Raw genomic sequence first — 17,121 nt, 5'->3', positions numbered from 1 at the left:
ATGTAGGTCACATCAAATCCTCTAGGACACACACACACCGCCAACTGGTACCTAGGGATTGAACCCACATCTCTTGAGTCTCCTGCATTGGCAGGCAAGTTCCTTACCACTAGTGCCAGCTGGGAAGCCTCTTTCCTCAACAGACCTAGTCAAGGTCCATTATGAGTTCTGACTGGCCCAGCTTTAGTAACATGCTCATCTTTCTAACTAGGGTGGCTAAGGGAAAGAAGCAGAACCTAGAGGGAGAGGATGGGAGATTCTGTGAACCAAAACCGACATTGGTAATGTTGGTAATACTGATTTTCTCACCTGAAAGACTGTAACCATATACTTTATCAGATAAGCCTATCCATCATCCATGGTGTAGCTCAAAAGCCTCCTCCATAAAACCTGTTATATCTCTGCCTGAAATTGTTTTCCCCCCTTTAGTTATTGTGATGTTCTCTTCAAATCTCTCATGTGCATTAGATATAAAAATAACTTTATGTATTTAGTCTTTATTTCCTATTATATTTCTAGGTCTTTGTGAATCGGAACAGTATTAATGTATTACTGCATACTGTAGGTATGATAAGTGAATTAAATGTTTGTATTCATTTTTCAGTTTTTGTAGAATACTGATCTCTGGTACGTAAGGCTAGGGCCCAGTGTCAATCTCCTTAACCATTTTCATTTTCTTTGAATTTATTATTCGAGGACAGTAATCACTGACCTTTTAGAGTGATTTATTATTTTTTTTAAAAAAAGATTGTGATTGAATATATTGAAATGTATAAAATGATTATCTGGTAGACAGAACACAGTGCAATGTGTGTGCTTCAGGTAATTGTGGGGGGGAAAAAAAACAAAAACTGATATAGGTGACCTTATCTGGGATGTGAAATCAGGATGATTTCCAAACCGCTAAACCATGCCGCTTGCTCACTTAGTGAGCGATACTTGTGTACCAAGACGTACCAGTGTCCCATCTTGGCTTGATGTCTGTCCAGGTCTTATTACAGTTTTCTTAAGACCATCAGTATGATAAAGGCACACTAAGAACTGTACCAATTACTACTTTCCATTATTTTTAGACTATCTTAAATGTCTGAACCAGAACTGCATCAACTTTACCCTCCACAACACTCTTATCTGAGTTGTTTGAAACTTACATCCTCCATCAAATTGTAAGTTGATAAAAATCGGAACTGCGTAGGTATTTCTTACCTAAAAAAAGCCAGTTTATGTTATTCAGTATCCCATGTGTAAGGATTCACATGATAAGTAACCTAGAAATCAATAAGGCTGGCGGAAAATGGTCTGTCTTGAATAAACTGGTATAGATCTTTAATTCGGAAAGTAAAACTTTCTATTACAGTTGATGAAAAGTTCAAAAAATTAATATATAAATAAAATTACCAAATTACTGAGATGTATGTATAAAAATCTTCCCTTTTATAATTTTGTATCAACTATTGAGGGTCTGTTTATAATTTTTTCTGAAAATTCCCTTGAGTGATTATTTTTACTTCATCCTTCCTTAAATAGACTAAAGAAACCAGAAGAGTAGAGAATATCATTATCTGGAAGGAGCAAGTGTTTCCATTCCCTTCCCTCCCTCTTGGAGAATACAAGTTGGAGTCCCAAGTAAAGTTCATTAAAATAAAATGTTTAGAGCCAAAAAATGTGGTTTAATTTTAAGATCTATGTTTCATCAGATGACAGTTTCAAAAGTTAAGATCAATATGCTATCTTAATGCATGTATATGGAATTTAGAAAAATGGTAACAACGATCCTATATGCAATATAGCAAAAGAGACACAGATGTAAAGAACAGACTTTTGAACTGTGTAGGAGAGGGGGAAGATGAGATGATTTGAGAGAATAGCATTGAAATATGTATATTACCATATGTGAAAGAGATGACCAGTGCAAGTTGGATGCATGAAGCAGGGCACTCAAAGGTGGTGTTCTCGGACAACCCAGAGGGATGGGGTGGGGAGGGAAGTGGGAGGGGGATTCAGGATGGGGGGACACATGTGCACCTATGGGTGATTCTTGTCAATGTGTGGCAAAAACCACCACAATATTGTAAAGAAATTATCATCCAATTAAATTAATTAATTAATAAAAAAAATTACCCCAGCCACTAAAAAAATCTCATTAGCTTCCATTTTATTCACTGGAAAAAAACAGAATACGGGAGAAGATCAGCTGTGAGCTGCAGCCAACACTTCCTAGTTGATAGCCCAAATAAAATTCATTGAAATAAGAAATGGGAACTTCGGAAGTAAAGTGGCAATATGGAAATTTTTTAAACTGAAATTAGTTCTTAGAACATTATAATGATGAAACATAGCAAAGCAGCATGTAACAGACATCAACCTTTACCCTCCAGATCTTCCTTTTGCATCGTCTAAAAGGTTTCTATGGTTTCAAGTATAATTTCTTTATTTTGGCACCAAGATTAATGTAAAATAAACTTACAGTGTAAGTTGCAAAGTTAATGACAGTTCTCTGAATGACTGAAAAGCATGAAGTCATGATACACATCATGTTTATTCATCATTTGTAAAGTTGTTGACAATTCTTTTGGTGTGAGGTAATTTGCTATCCATTATCAGGTGCTGGTAAAAACATTAAAAGACATGATTTATGGAGTGGGCTTTATGAGCTGTGTTATTGAAGTATTGTCTTCCTTTTCAAGAATGATCCAAACAGTGTGTTTCCTTTTTACTCCACCAGTTCCTACCTAGAGTGGGTTGATGGACAGAACATTCAGGAATGACAGTCTTTATTTTCATTGACTAGTAGTGTGACCTACGGCCAGAACACTCTCTGGACTTTAATTAACTGGTTTCTAAAATGAGAATTGTGAGCCAGTTGGCCATTAAATTTGTATCCAGCTCTGAAAAAAGGGTGTTTATTTCTGTATTATATTTTTATTATCCGAATAGCGTGTATTCATTGTAGAAAAGGTTTTACATTACAAAAAACAAAATTTTAAAATGGAAGTTTATCTGTAGTTCCATGCTTCAATATAAAATGTTTTGATCCTATTATTATCCTTCTAGCTTGACCACAACCATAAAACATTTCTGTAATGAATTCATTGCTGCCAACCAGAGACTCACCTCTAGTCATTAATAATATTTTTAACTGTATGGAGATATAAGTGTGACAGTTGAGCCTGAGACCTTCACTTGTTATAGCTTTTATTACAGAAAATAATAACCCTTCAGTTAGGACAATCCTTGTAGTGACCGCCACCGTGGAAGACTATTCCAATGTTGCACTGATTTGGCTGAGCAAGGGATCCTTGAACTTACAGGCACTAGGGAAGCTGGCTCCAGAATTTATCACTGAGCTACAAGGAGGTATTAACCCTTATTGGATCAGAAATGGGAAAGACAAATCAAGATGTATGACTATAGTTTCCTAGAAATGCTGAAAATTGCCTATGTTATTTCAGGGAGATTTACAATAAAAGAATATAGTTTTGCTCTAAATTTCTTGAACTGTTTAAAAAGTTTTGGCCAGTCAAACCCAAGCAAAAAGAAACAATCCTCATTACCATTTATTTCATTTTGTAGTGGATTTGAATTTTAAAGTTATAAAAAAATTCAAGTAGGAAAAAATAATATTAATTGTCAAGAAGCTCAATTAAGCTTATGAGTCCATTTTTCTACTCTGAAACCTTAATACTGCCATTGATAGTAACTTGGTTGCTTCTGGTTTAAACATCAGTCAATTTTAGATTAACATGACCAGCTCATATGACACTTTCTTGCCCATTTTTGGCTACTACATCCTGCCTCTTTTGGGAGCTTCTGAGGTTAAGGAGAGTTTTACTAAATGGTGTAGGTATGGGAAAGGGATTCCTAATTGACACATGGTTATCACATGGTCCACTGGAGAAGGGAATGGCAAACCACTTCAGTATTCTTGCCTTGAGAACCCCATGAACAGTATGAAAAGGCAAACAGATAGAACACTGAAAGATGAACTCCCCAGGTCAGTAGGTGCCCAATATGCTACTGGAGATCAGTGGAGAAATAACTCCAGAAAGAATGAAGAGATGGAGCCAAAGCAAAAACAATACCCAGTTGTAGACGTAACTGGTGATGGAAACAAGATCCGATGCTGTAAAGAGCAATATTGCATAGGAACCTGGAATGTTAGGTCCAAGAATCAAGGCAAACTGGAAGTGGTCAAACAGAGATGGCAAGAGTGAACGTCGACATTTTAGGAATCAGCAAACTAATGTGGACTGGAATGGGTGAATTTAACTCAGATGACCATTATATCTACTACTGTGAGCAAGAATCCCTTAGAAGAAATGGAGTAGCCATCATAGTCAGCAAGAGAGTCCGAAATGCAGTACTTTTGGATGCAATCTCAAAAATGAATCTCTGTTGATTTCCAAGGCAAACCATTCAATGATCTCTGTTCATTTCCAAGGCAAACCATTCAGTATCATGGTAATCCAAGTCTATGCTCTAACCAGTAATGCTGAAGAAGCTGAAGTTAAACAATTCTATGAAGACCAACATGACTTTCTAGAACTAACACACAAAAAAGATGTCCTTTTCATCATTTCAAGACTGAAATGCACAAGTGGGAAGTCAAGAACCATCTGGAGTAACAGGCAAACTTGGCCTTGGAATACAGAATAAAACAGGGGAAAGGCTAATAGAGTTTTGCCAAGAGAATGCACTGGTCATAGCAAACACCCTCTTCCAACAACATAAGAGAAGACTCTATACATGGACATCACCAGGTGGTCAACACTGAAATCATATTGATTGTATTCTTTGCAGCCAAAGATGGAGAAACTCTATACAGTCAGCAAAAGCAAGACTGGGAGCTGACTGTGGCTCAGATCATGAACTCCTTATTGCCAAATTCAGACTTGAAGAAAGTAGGGAAAACCACTAGACTATTCTGATATGACCTAAATCAAATCCCTAATGATTATACAGTGGAAGTGACAAATAGATTTAGAGACCAGATCTGATAGAGTGCCTGAAAACTATGGACAGAAGTGTGTGACATTGTACAGGAGACAAGGAGCAAGATCATCGACAAGAAAAAGAAATGCAAAAAAGCAAAATGGCTCTCTGAGGAGGCCTTACAAATAGCTGTGAAAAGAAAAAGGCAAAAAGCAAAGGAGAAAAGAGAAGATATACTCATTTGAATGCAGAGTTCCAAAGAATAGCAAGGAGAGATAAGAAAGCCTTCCTCAGTGATCAAATCAAAGAAATAGAGGGAAACAAAAGAATGGGAAAGACTAGAGATCTCTTCAAGAAAATTAGAGATACCAAGGGAACATTTCATGCAAAGATGGGCTCGATAAAGGACAGAAATTGTATGAAGCTAACAGAAGCAGAAGATATTAAAGAGAGGTGGCAAGAATATACAGAAGAACTGTACAAAAAAGATCTTCATGATCCAGATAATCACGATGGTGTGATCACTCACCTAGAGCCAGACACCCTGAATGTGAAGTCAAGTGGGCCTTGGGAAGCATCACTACGAACAAAGCTAGTAGAGGTGATGGAATTCCAGTTGAGCTATTTTAAATCCTAAATGATGATGCTGTGAAAGTGCTGCACTCAATATGCCAGCAAATTTGGAAAACTCAGCAGTGGCCACAGGACTGGAAAAGGTCAATTTTCATTCCAATCCCAAAGAAAGGCAATGCCAAAGAATGCTCAAACTACCACACAATTGCACTCATCTCACATGCTAGTAAAAATAATGCTCAAAATTCTCCAAGCCAGGCTTCAACAATACATGAGCTGGTGAGCTGTGAAATTCCAGACGTTCAAGCTGGTTTTAGAAAAGGAAGAGCAACCAGAGATCAAATTGCTAATATCTATTGGGTCATCAAAAAAGCAAGAGAGTTCCAGGAAAACATCTATTTCTGCTTTATTGACTATGCCAAAGCCTTTGACTGTGTGGCTCACAATAAACTGTGGAAAATTCTGAAAGAAACAGGAATACCAGACTACCTTACCTACCTGAGAAATCTGTATGCATGTCAAGAAGCAACAGTTAGTACTGGAGATGGAACAGCAGACTGTGGGGTTCCAAATAGGAAAAGGGATATGTCAAGGCTGTATATTGTCAGCCTGCTTATTTAACTTATATGCAGAGTACATCATGAGAAATGCTGGGCTGGAAGAAGCACAAGCTGGAATCAAGATTTCTGGGAGAAATATCAATAACCTCAGATATGCAGATGACACCACCATTATGGAAGAAAGTGAATAAGAACTAAATCGCCTCTTGATGAAAATGAAAGAGGAGAGTGAAAAAGTTGACTTAAAGCTCAACATTCAGAAAACTAAGATGATGACATCTGGTCCCATCACTTCATGGCAAATAGATAGGGAAACAGTGGAAACAGTATCAGACTTTATTTTGGCGGGCTCCAAAATTACTGCAGATGGTGACTGCAGTCATGAAATTAAGATGCTTACTTCTTGGATGAAAAGCATATTAAAAAGCAGAGACATTACCTTGCTGATTAAGGTCCATCTAGTCAAAGCTATGGTTTTTCCAGTAGTCATGTATGGATGTGAGAGTTGGACCCTAAAGAAAGCTGAGCAGAATTGATGCTTTTGAACTGGGGTATTGGAGAAGACTCTTGAGAGTTCCTTGGACTGCAAGGAGATCCAAACAGTCCATCCTAAAGGAACTCAGTCCTGAATATTTATTGGAAGGACTGATGTTGAAGCTGAAACTCCAGTACTTTGGCCACTTGATGCAAAGAGCTGACTCATTTGAAAAGACCCTGATGCTGGGAAAGTTTGAAGGCAGGAGGAGAAGGGGATAACAGAGGATGAGATGGTTGGATGGCATCACTGACTCGATGGACATGAGTTTCAGCAAGCTCTGGGAGTTGGTGATGGGCAGGAAGACCTGGTGTGCTGCAGTCCATGGGATCACAAAGAGTCAGACACGACTGAGTGACTGAACTGAACTATCACCTTTGATTGCTGGCTTCTGCTGCGATGTGTCATTCTATCAGATCAAGAATCATTCCCTCTTCCTGTTGCCTCTACTGCTGAGGTGCAGTTCCCACCATGATACTCGGCTCTCAGGTCTGTGTGCACCATGTCTTCTTGGACCCAACTGTAACGTCTCTTCCGATAATTTTGGTCCCTCAACCAGTCCATGACCCTCCTGACATCTCCAAATTCTCAGGTTTCTTCTCTCATACTTTCTTTTGTACAGGACTTAATGAAGCTATGTTCAAGTCCTATCTAGGCACTTTTTTCAGACAGTTGATTTTCCACCATGTAGGTACCCTGTTAATTAAAAATTCTCTGTAAGACTTGGAGTACCTCACACAGCATCCTGGACAGCTCTTCTCTGAGATTACACCCAAATGTATTGAGATATGTACTAGAGATTCGGTACTCTTGCTAAACCATCAGATTGGATTTTTTCAACAGGAAGAGCCCTGGAACCTACCCCCAGAAATCTTCTAGATCTTGTAATATCATTTTTTTCCTACCCAATGGTGAAATTCTTATCACCTTTTAAAGAGAAAACATATCTTAGATAATCATAAATCCCTTTCTACTGTTTTTTAAATGTAATTGTTTTAAGTCTTACAGGACTCAGAAATCAAACAAAAGCAAAACTTTTATTTTCTTTCAAGTTGTTTTCTTACATTGAAAACTGTGACATTCTGAAACATTTGTTACTTCTAAGTACTTTCTCAAGTCCTTTATGAAGTGGAGAACCCCAAAGTGTTCTTACTATCAGATAGTTCTTACTTTATCAACTCTTTCTGAATGCAGTGTATATACTGAAAGAAGATGAGGGAAGGGAAATATTAACTGAAAAACCACATAGTTTTGTATATCAAAATGTTATGCCATTAGATTTAAATTTGCATGTTCAGTAAGTATTTGAAATATCTTTGTTTTAATTTTATTTTCATAAGAATTTAGATTTTTATGATTTTCAAGAAAGGGAACTCAGTTTTTTATGTTGTGCCTAAGGGAAAACAAATAATTTGTCCATTACTTAGGGAATGCCTATATCCCTAAGTATAAAAAAATTTACCACTTGTAGAGTATGCATTATTTTCTTAATTACTCTTTCTGGATTCTATAAGCATTATCACAATTACATAAAATTTTTTTCTAATTGTATCAAGAGATGGAGTTTGCTAAAGTGAATCAACAAATAAGGAAACAAGGATTCAAATCCAGGTCTCTTGACTCCAAAATTCATGCACTTACCAACTATGCTATATATCAGGAAAGTTACTCAACCTCCTTAATCTCATTACAAACTTTCCATGGATCTTAAGAGCAAGGACAACACCTCACACCTTTAAAATCGCCATAGTACTTATCAAAGTTCTAAGCACAAAAGTGAATATAAGTATGTGAGTGTTTCCAGAATGCATTGTTTTTTAGTTAAAAAAATATACCCAACCACTCCTGATTAAAATACATTCTTCAGTTAAATAAATAGACTCAAATCTACATAGATGAATCTCACAAAAAGAATATTAATCCAAAATGCAAGGAAAATTACATTTTGATTCACTTCAGAATTTTACTAGCATAATGAAATATACATTATTTAGGAATGCGTACCTAACTTAAAAGAAAACTAGAAAATCTAGGAAGAATGATAAAATTCAAGAAAATGCTCTGGAGAAAAGAAAGAAATGTGTTTGGGTGGGAAGAATTCAAAGATATTAATATTTCATCTCTTCAATTAGATGATGGTTACAATAGTACTAATTTATTTATAGTCTTTAAATATCAAATATATATTACATCTTTTCCTTGTTACTAATGATCTATTTCACAATAAAAAGTACCATTGCCACACAATTATTCGTCTGCTAGAAACATCTTTTGAGATTTTGTAGGATGATTATAGCTCTTGAGATGCACTGGCTGTAGTTTAAATTCGGATTTCTCAACTTCAGTACTGTTGGCATTTTGGACTGGTCATGTTGTTTTTATTGTTGTTATTGTGGGAGGCTATGTTATACATTATAGTGTGGTTAGCAGCATCTTTACCCCCTAAATGTTCATAGTGCCCCTCTTTTGAGTTTTGACAACCAAAAATGTCTTCTAACATTGCCAAATGTACCTTGGTGGGGACCAGGAAAAATTCCCCTCGTTGAGAACCACTGCTTCAAAGTCTTGGCTTCCCTGGTAATACTCATATTTTTCACTGACTTCAGTACATTTGTACTGTACTTTCTCACTCTCTTCATTATGTGATCGTTACTTATTAGCACAGGATGGAACATGCTGGGGATTTTTAGAAAACATTCTTTCTAACCTTTTCCAGCACATTGTGTATTCAGGATACACTGGATAGGGTGACATTTGGATCCCTCATTGTGAGTGTTCAGGTCGTCCTCACTAACCTGAGAACAGTAAGCAACAACCGTGATTGCACCTATGGGTGGCTGCAGTTTCACTTTTGACCCAGGCTGCTGAAGGGTCACTTCTCAAGAACAAGCTCTACATGCATGAGCAAGTTGCAAATATGGAAGTGGAAGGAAAAAAAAAAAACAAAGAATAATTATAGATTCAATGTCTGCCTAGAACAAGAGAGATAAAAAGACTAAAATAAATGCTTAGATGAAAGGTGTACTTTTCCCATAAGATTTTCAAAAGAACCTTGAGAGTTGATTACACAAACTCATGTGTTTTGAGATTTAATTAGGTAATGTCTAGGAAAAAAAAAAGCTGAGCTCCTCAAAGAAAGATGCTATCAAAGTGACTTTTTTATTAACTCTGGTAATTTTGCAACATCTTCAGCTGATGTGTATTTGCTGCTGAAGCTTGTTCATTTTGCCGCTACAAGTTAGTTCTTTTAATCCTTTAATTTAATTGGCCATTACTTGCACTAGTAAAGCTATCAGTAGGAAGATATTTTGAAGTAATAGAATACTTACATTTCAGTTGTGTTTCTTTTTCATATGGAGGACATGGATATTTACATGTATAAAATCCTCCTCCTCAGAATAAAAGCACATAACCCTATAATAACTATGCTGGACAGACCTTTTCTCCTGTTTGTAGTTTCTACTGTGATTTCCCCCCATATATTTGTTATGGTTACAATATTTGATAACTGGCAACCCACTCCAGTGGGGGCTTCCCAGGTGGCGCAGCGGTAAAGAATCCACTTGCCAAATCAGAAGATGCAAGAGATATGAATTCTATCCCTGGGTTGGGAAGATTCCTTGGAGGAGGAAATGACAATCCACTCCAGTATTCTCACCTGGAAAATCCCAAGGACCAGAGGAGCCTGGCGGGCTACAGTCCATAGTGTCACAAAAATCAGACATGACTGAGCACGCACATATACACAATATTTGATATAGATATTCTATAATCATTTATATTCAACTTTTAATTCCTGCTCTCTGAATAAGTATCCAGTCTCTCTCTCTCTATATATATATGCATATATACACACACACACACGCGCGAGTAAAGGTCATCATTTGTTCATTCATTTAGGTCTTACAAGGAGTTATGAAATCAATATTATAAAAATTATATTTTTATGATGTGTAGAGATGCAGACAAATTACACTTGTGCAATATTTCAAATGTATACATTTCCTTCACCTGCATTAACATTACATTGATAATTATAAATTAGTAGATAAAAATAAATTTCCACTGTTACCTAAATATAGATTTGATGATGTATGAGTCTGAGAATTTTAAATTTATTTGTAAATGTCATTTCTAATTATTTTCCTGTCAAATCTCTATTTTTGCCCTCAACCCATATTTTTATTGGGTCAATGGCTTTATTGAACTGAAACTGTTTTCGTATACTATTGTAATTAACCCTTTGTCAGGTGTTTCCCTTTGCTTGGGAAAAGTGGTAATTATTTCACTCCTCATGGCAACTTTATCAAGAAAATATTAATCCCATCCTGTTAAAAATGTGTAACCTGAGTGTTAACCTACATATGCTGCTAGAAACAAAGGAAGTCTACTTTGAATCTACACTTTGATGGGATACTGAATTACTTAGTAATATGTATGTCACCTTTTACTTTCTCAAGCCTGTTATCTCCTTTAATTCTGAATTTGGGAAACAATATCATGTTGTGAAACAAATTTATTTTGGGGTGTCAAACTAAAGATGATATGTATCTCAGAGTACTTCCCTGGAAGCTTTCCCTGTTTAGATTTCTCTTCATGGCCTTTTCATTATGGAGTAAGTAAAGAATAATCTGACTCTTAAAACAATTTAAATAAAGAAGTGCATAGTGAGAACCAATCTGTTAGAAAATGAGAAATATATTCTATCACCTCATTAGCATAATTTCTCTAATGGAAGCTTGATATCACTTCTCACAAAAGATCGATTATCCATGTATTTTTGACCAGAGTTGAAGCAGAAGGGAAGGAGGGAGGAAAATCTTATCATTCATTATAACTACCCAGAAGTTATAAAATTCATAAATATTATTTTGATATTTACATGAATCATTTTTACCTGATTTTTTAAAAGTTTTTTATTGAGATATAATTTACATACAGTATTGAAGACAAATCAGACATTTACAGCTGGTCCATTTTTCTCATATATCTTCCCATGTAACAACTTCTCACATCAATACAACTTTTCAAATCCCTCCTTAACCTTCCCATGTATATTGCTATTGGATATTTGCATTATTTTCAATATGGGGCTATGATGGGGACATATTCATTAATTTATGATGGATTTCTGTGTAATTGGTGAGTTGTTGTTTAGTCGCTAAGTTGTATCCAACTCTGTGACCCCATGGACTGTAACCAACCAGGCTCCTCTGTCCATGGGATTTTCCAGGCAAGAATACTGGAGTGGGTTGCCATTTCCTTCTCCAGGGGATTTTCCCTACAGGGGTAAATATATTTTGATTTAGTAAATAATGCCAAAGAATTTCCCAACGTTCACCACCAACAGTTAATCATGAGATTACCATATGCACTGCGTTCTTTTGATTCTTACATTTGATGTTTATGCTCTTTACATTCCCCAGGTGGCTTTATACTTCCCTGGTAGCTCAAATGGTAAAGAATCCGCCTGCAGCGCGGGAGAAGTGGGTTCAGTCGCTGGGTTTGGAAGTGGATTCCATGGACAGAGGAGCCTGGCGGGTTACAGCCCCTGGGGTCACGTGACTGAGCGACTCACTAGCCATTTGCATTGCATTCTTTTAATTCTTAGGTTTGATGTTTATGCTCTTTACCTTTAAGTCATTCTAAATAGTGTGTCTTATTATCACACTATACTTTAATTTTTATTTCCTAAATGACGTATAATGTGAGCACTTTCAAATACACTATTTGGCATTCTGGATATTTCATATAGTATCTGATTAAGAGTTGCTAACTTAAAAACATGGTTGACTGCCTCCATATTGATTTCCAAGAATGTTTAAATACATTTATATACGTGAGCCCTTTATATTTTGTTTTCTATACTATTTGCCTTTTTTACATGATACCACTTAGATATTTTTTAATTTTAATGAAATCCAATTAATTTGTTCTATTTATGAAATACTTGTTTACCCAAGACTGTCAAGATAGTTTCCTATAGTTTCTGCTAGAAGTTTCGTTATTTTATCTTTCACATTTAGGTTTATGAACTGTCTCACATTATTTGTGTATGTATATGGTTCATTTCCGGAGAAGGCAATGGCAACCCACTCCAGTACTCTTGCCTGGAAAATCCCATGGACAGAGGAGCCTGGTAGGCTGCATGGGGTCCATGGGGTCGCTAGGAGTCGGACACGACTGAGCGACTTCACTTTCACTTTTCAATTTCATGTATTGGAGAAGGAAATGGCAACCCACTCCAGTGTTCTTGCCTGGAGAATCCCAGGGATGGGGGAGCCTGGTGGGCTGCCGTCTCTGGGGTCGCACAGAGTCGGGCACGAATGAAGCGACTTAGCAGCAGCAGCAGCAGCATGGTTCATTTCAAGGTAGAGTTTATTTTTTCCCAGATACCCAATTGATCCAACAGTTTATTTTGAAAAGACTCTTTTGTTACTGAATTGCTGTGACACTTCTGGGAAATTATAGGTGACTGTAAGTGTAAAGGCCAACCTCTGATCTCTCTATTCTGTTCCAGTGGTCTAATTATTAATCCTTGCACCAAGACCACATAACGTAATTAATATAGCTTCTTTGTGAATCTTGAACTCTAGTAGTATAAGCCCTGAAGCTTTACAATGCAAAGAGATTTAAAGAAATCTCTTTAAAGATTTCTTCCCTGATAGGTAAAAATTCCACCTGCAATGCCGGAGACCCCTGTTCGATTCCTGCGTAGGGAAGATCTGCTGGAGAAGGGATAGGCTACCCACTCCAGTATTCTTGGGCTTCCCTGGTGGCTTGGCTGATAAAGAATCTGCCTTCAATGTGGGAGACCTGAGTTCGATCCTTGAATTGGGAAGATCCCCCGGAGAAGGGAAAGGCTATCCACCCCTGTATTCTGACCTAGAGAGTTCTACTGGACTATATAGTCCAAAGAGGCAGAGAGTTGCCTCTGAGTGACTTTCACCTTCACTTTAAAGGTTTCAGTGGAACTCTAGGTACTTTGAATTTTTGCATTAATTTTAGAATTAGATTTTCAGTTTCCACATTAACAAGAACTGCAGTGACAATAAAAACAAAACAACTGACATTTTAATTGGGACTGCATTGAATTTATGCATCAGTTAAGAGATAATTAACTTCTTAACATTATCCTGACTCATGAACATGTTCTATTTCTCTATTTTTGTCGTCTTCGTTTTCCTGCAGTAATCATTTAGTAATTGTCATTTTTACTCTTATAATATTCCATTATACTTATTCCACACACACTTGACACTTGTGTTATCTTTTATTTTGGTCTTTTCCCTTAATTTCCTGATAATTTGTTTCTGGAATATAAATATGTTCATTAGTTTTGTACTTTGACCTTGATTCCAGTGAACTTGTTAAGTTCACTTAGTTCTAATTGTTCATAGATTCTTTTGAAAATAAAATGTTTTGCTTTTTGGTTCAGATCCTTGCATTTTATATTTCTTTTTTTATTGCACTGGCTAGAACCTTCAGCATGTTAAATAGATGTGGCTGTATTGCATATTCTTGTCTCATTTCCAAACTCAGAGGGAAAGCATTCAGTATTTCACCATTAAATATGGTATTACTTATACATGTTTTAGTAGGTATATTCTATCATACTGAAGAAGCTCCTTTATATTTCTAGCATTTTAAAAGTTTTTAGCATGATTAGGTATTAAATGTTATCAGATGATTTTTTGCACCTACTAAAATAATCGTATGATTCTTCCTTTTTACTGTATTGATGTGGTACTGTATCAATCAATTATCTTGACTGATAGCTTGTAAATCACATCCTTAACTGAAAAAATCATCAGAGAGATTATAATATGCAAATAATATCTGTTAGATAATAGTTATAAAAAGCTAGAAAAATACTGTTGTAAATTTTCATAAAATCCCCAATGTTTTGTGACAGTGTTTTAGTCATACAAGTATTAATTATTTGAGAGATAGTCATCTATATGGGATTTTTAATCAGAACTGTAAATAATTTATATAAAATACCTTGTCACATGACAGGGTAGCAGAAAGTAGAAACTGTATAATGAGTTTCAGGCATAAGAAACAGTGGAAACTGCATGATGAGTTATGAGGTCTGGCATTTTAAAACATACTGGCTTTTCTAGATTAGAAGCCATTTGAATTTAAGCTGCAAGGGCATGACATACTTTTGAAAATATGGACTTTACTTTGCTTTTTGCTTTATTTGCATTGGCTAACCCAAATCCTAAGAGGGTGGCCAGAAGATTGCTCAAGAAAAGTACAGGGAATGACAGAATGAACAAATTGATGAAGGAAGTCCTTGAAATGTATAATTGGGGAAATCAGGAAATGGCAACAATGTTTTATTCTAGATCAATGATGAAAGCATAGACATGTAATATATGCTGTCTTTTTTGCTATGTTGTGTCAGAGAGGCAATTTTGATATGATTTAGCAATTGTATGACATGGAGATTAAATGGGAAAAAAAAACCAATCTGAAGGAAAGTGAAAAGCAGATTATGTTACTGCTTCTGAACTTGGGGAACTGATATATGAGGATAATAGAGAAGCAGGTAATTGATGTGTAGTAAATGAGAGATTATGAAATCTGATATTTTAAAATGTACAAGGAAATGAGCATAAATGAAAAGATAAAATGGCATGAACTCATTTCATATTACTGTATGTGCCTTTAGTTTTAAATTGCACCTTAAGGTCCCTTGCACAAGGACCTAGTAACAGTGAGAAGCCCAGAAATGCAAATATCGGGAAAGCAAGACAAGAATGATAGTAGGTCTCACTTTTCATAAACTTTACATCAAATATGATGGCTAAATGGAGTGAAGGGAGGTTGAGTTGCTTTAGGACAGAAATAAAAGGATGTTTTCCACAGTAAGTGTATTGTGAGCTAGGGGCTTGTATTTGAATACTAGAAGTATTTAATTCTAGGAATTGAGGGGGACTAGGATTGGGACCAGAGAAGAGGAAGTATGTCACTGGATACTGATGTTTGACTAAGGTATAAGGGAGAGAAACAAAGGGAATGGACTTCACGTTAGTTCTTTCTAATTCATACATCTTTCTTTTTTCTTTTCAGAGTAGAGGAGGCAGGATTTAGGGTTGTTGTCCTTGATTCCTGAGTATATCAATATTTACTGAACACCTTCTCTGTACCAGAAACTGCTATAGATTCCAGGATTTTAGCAACGAGGAAGAGATACAAAGTCTCCTGTTTTTGAGAGAAAAGAAAAAGTAAGAAATTCAAGATAAATACATGACCAGGATAATTTCTGAGTGAAAGATGCTATAACAGGATTAACAGGGTGATGCTAGAGAGACTGACAGTTAAGGACTACTTTAGTTTGGGTAATCAAGGGATGTTTTTCTGAAAATGTGACCTTTACAATGAAACAAGAGTAGTCAACCATACAGTGATTTGGGAAAAGAGTGTTCCAGGCAAAGCAAAGAGTAATTTCAAGAGCACTTAAGCATTGTTTAGGGACCAAAAGAAATCCAGTGTATCTGACAAAGCATGAAGTCAGCCAATCAGCATGGAATGAATTTGTAAGATACAGACTGATCCCATAGGGCATTTAGAGTATTGGAAAGAGTTGGAATCCTAAATTAAAGGGAAAATTATTGGAAGGCTCTAATCCAGAAAGTGAAATGATTCCAATTTACATTTGAGGAGGTATCTGAATACCTTGTGGAGAATGCGGAAGTGGAAGTAGGTTACTTTAGGCAATTGTAGTGGTATGTGGGTCTGTGCTCAGTCATGTATAGCTCATTGCAACCCTATGGACTATAGCCTGCCAGGCTCCTCTGTCCATGGGATTTTCCAGACAAGAATACTGGAGTGGATGCCATTTTCTCCTCCAGGGGATATTCCAGACCCAGGGATAGAATCCGAGTCTCCTGTATCTGGCAGGCGGATTCTCTACTACTGAGCCACCTGAAAAGACATAATGATGAATTGACTAAAGCAGTAACAAAGCATGCTGGTACTATTGTGATGTATATTAACAACTAGGAATTCAATTATCTATGAGGCAGGGTGGGAAGTGTTTACAAAAAGGAAAGTCTTTTTAATGACAATATGTATATGTGGGATTTCTTTGGAGGGAATGATGCTGAAGCTGAAACTCCAGTACTTTGGCCACCTCATGGGAAGAGTTGACTCATTGAAAAAGACTCTGATGCTGGGAGGGATTGGGGGCAGGAGGAGAAGGGGACGACAGAGGATGAGATGGCTGGATGGCATCACTGACTCGATGGACATGAGTCTGAGTAAACTCCAGGAGTTGGTGATGGACAGGGAGGCCTGGCGTGCTGCAATTCATGGGGTTGCAAAGAGTCGGACACGACTGAGCGACTGAACTGAACTGAACTGTGTGTGTGTGAGTACACATGGGCTTCCCAGGTGGGACAGTGGTAAAAAAAAAAAAATCACCTTCCAATGCAGGAGATAAAAGAGATGTGGATTCAATCCCTGGATCAGGATGATTCCCCAGAGTAGGAAATGGCAACCCGCTCCAAT

The sequence above is a fragment of the Bos mutus genome, chromosome 9 (assembly GCF_027580195.1).
Source record: "Bos mutus isolate GX-2022 chromosome 9, NWIPB_WYAK_1.1, whole genome shotgun sequence".
NCBI lineage: Eukaryota > Metazoa > Chordata > Mammalia > Artiodactyla > Bovidae > Bos > Bos mutus.
This window is presented reverse-complemented; position numbering follows the sequence as displayed.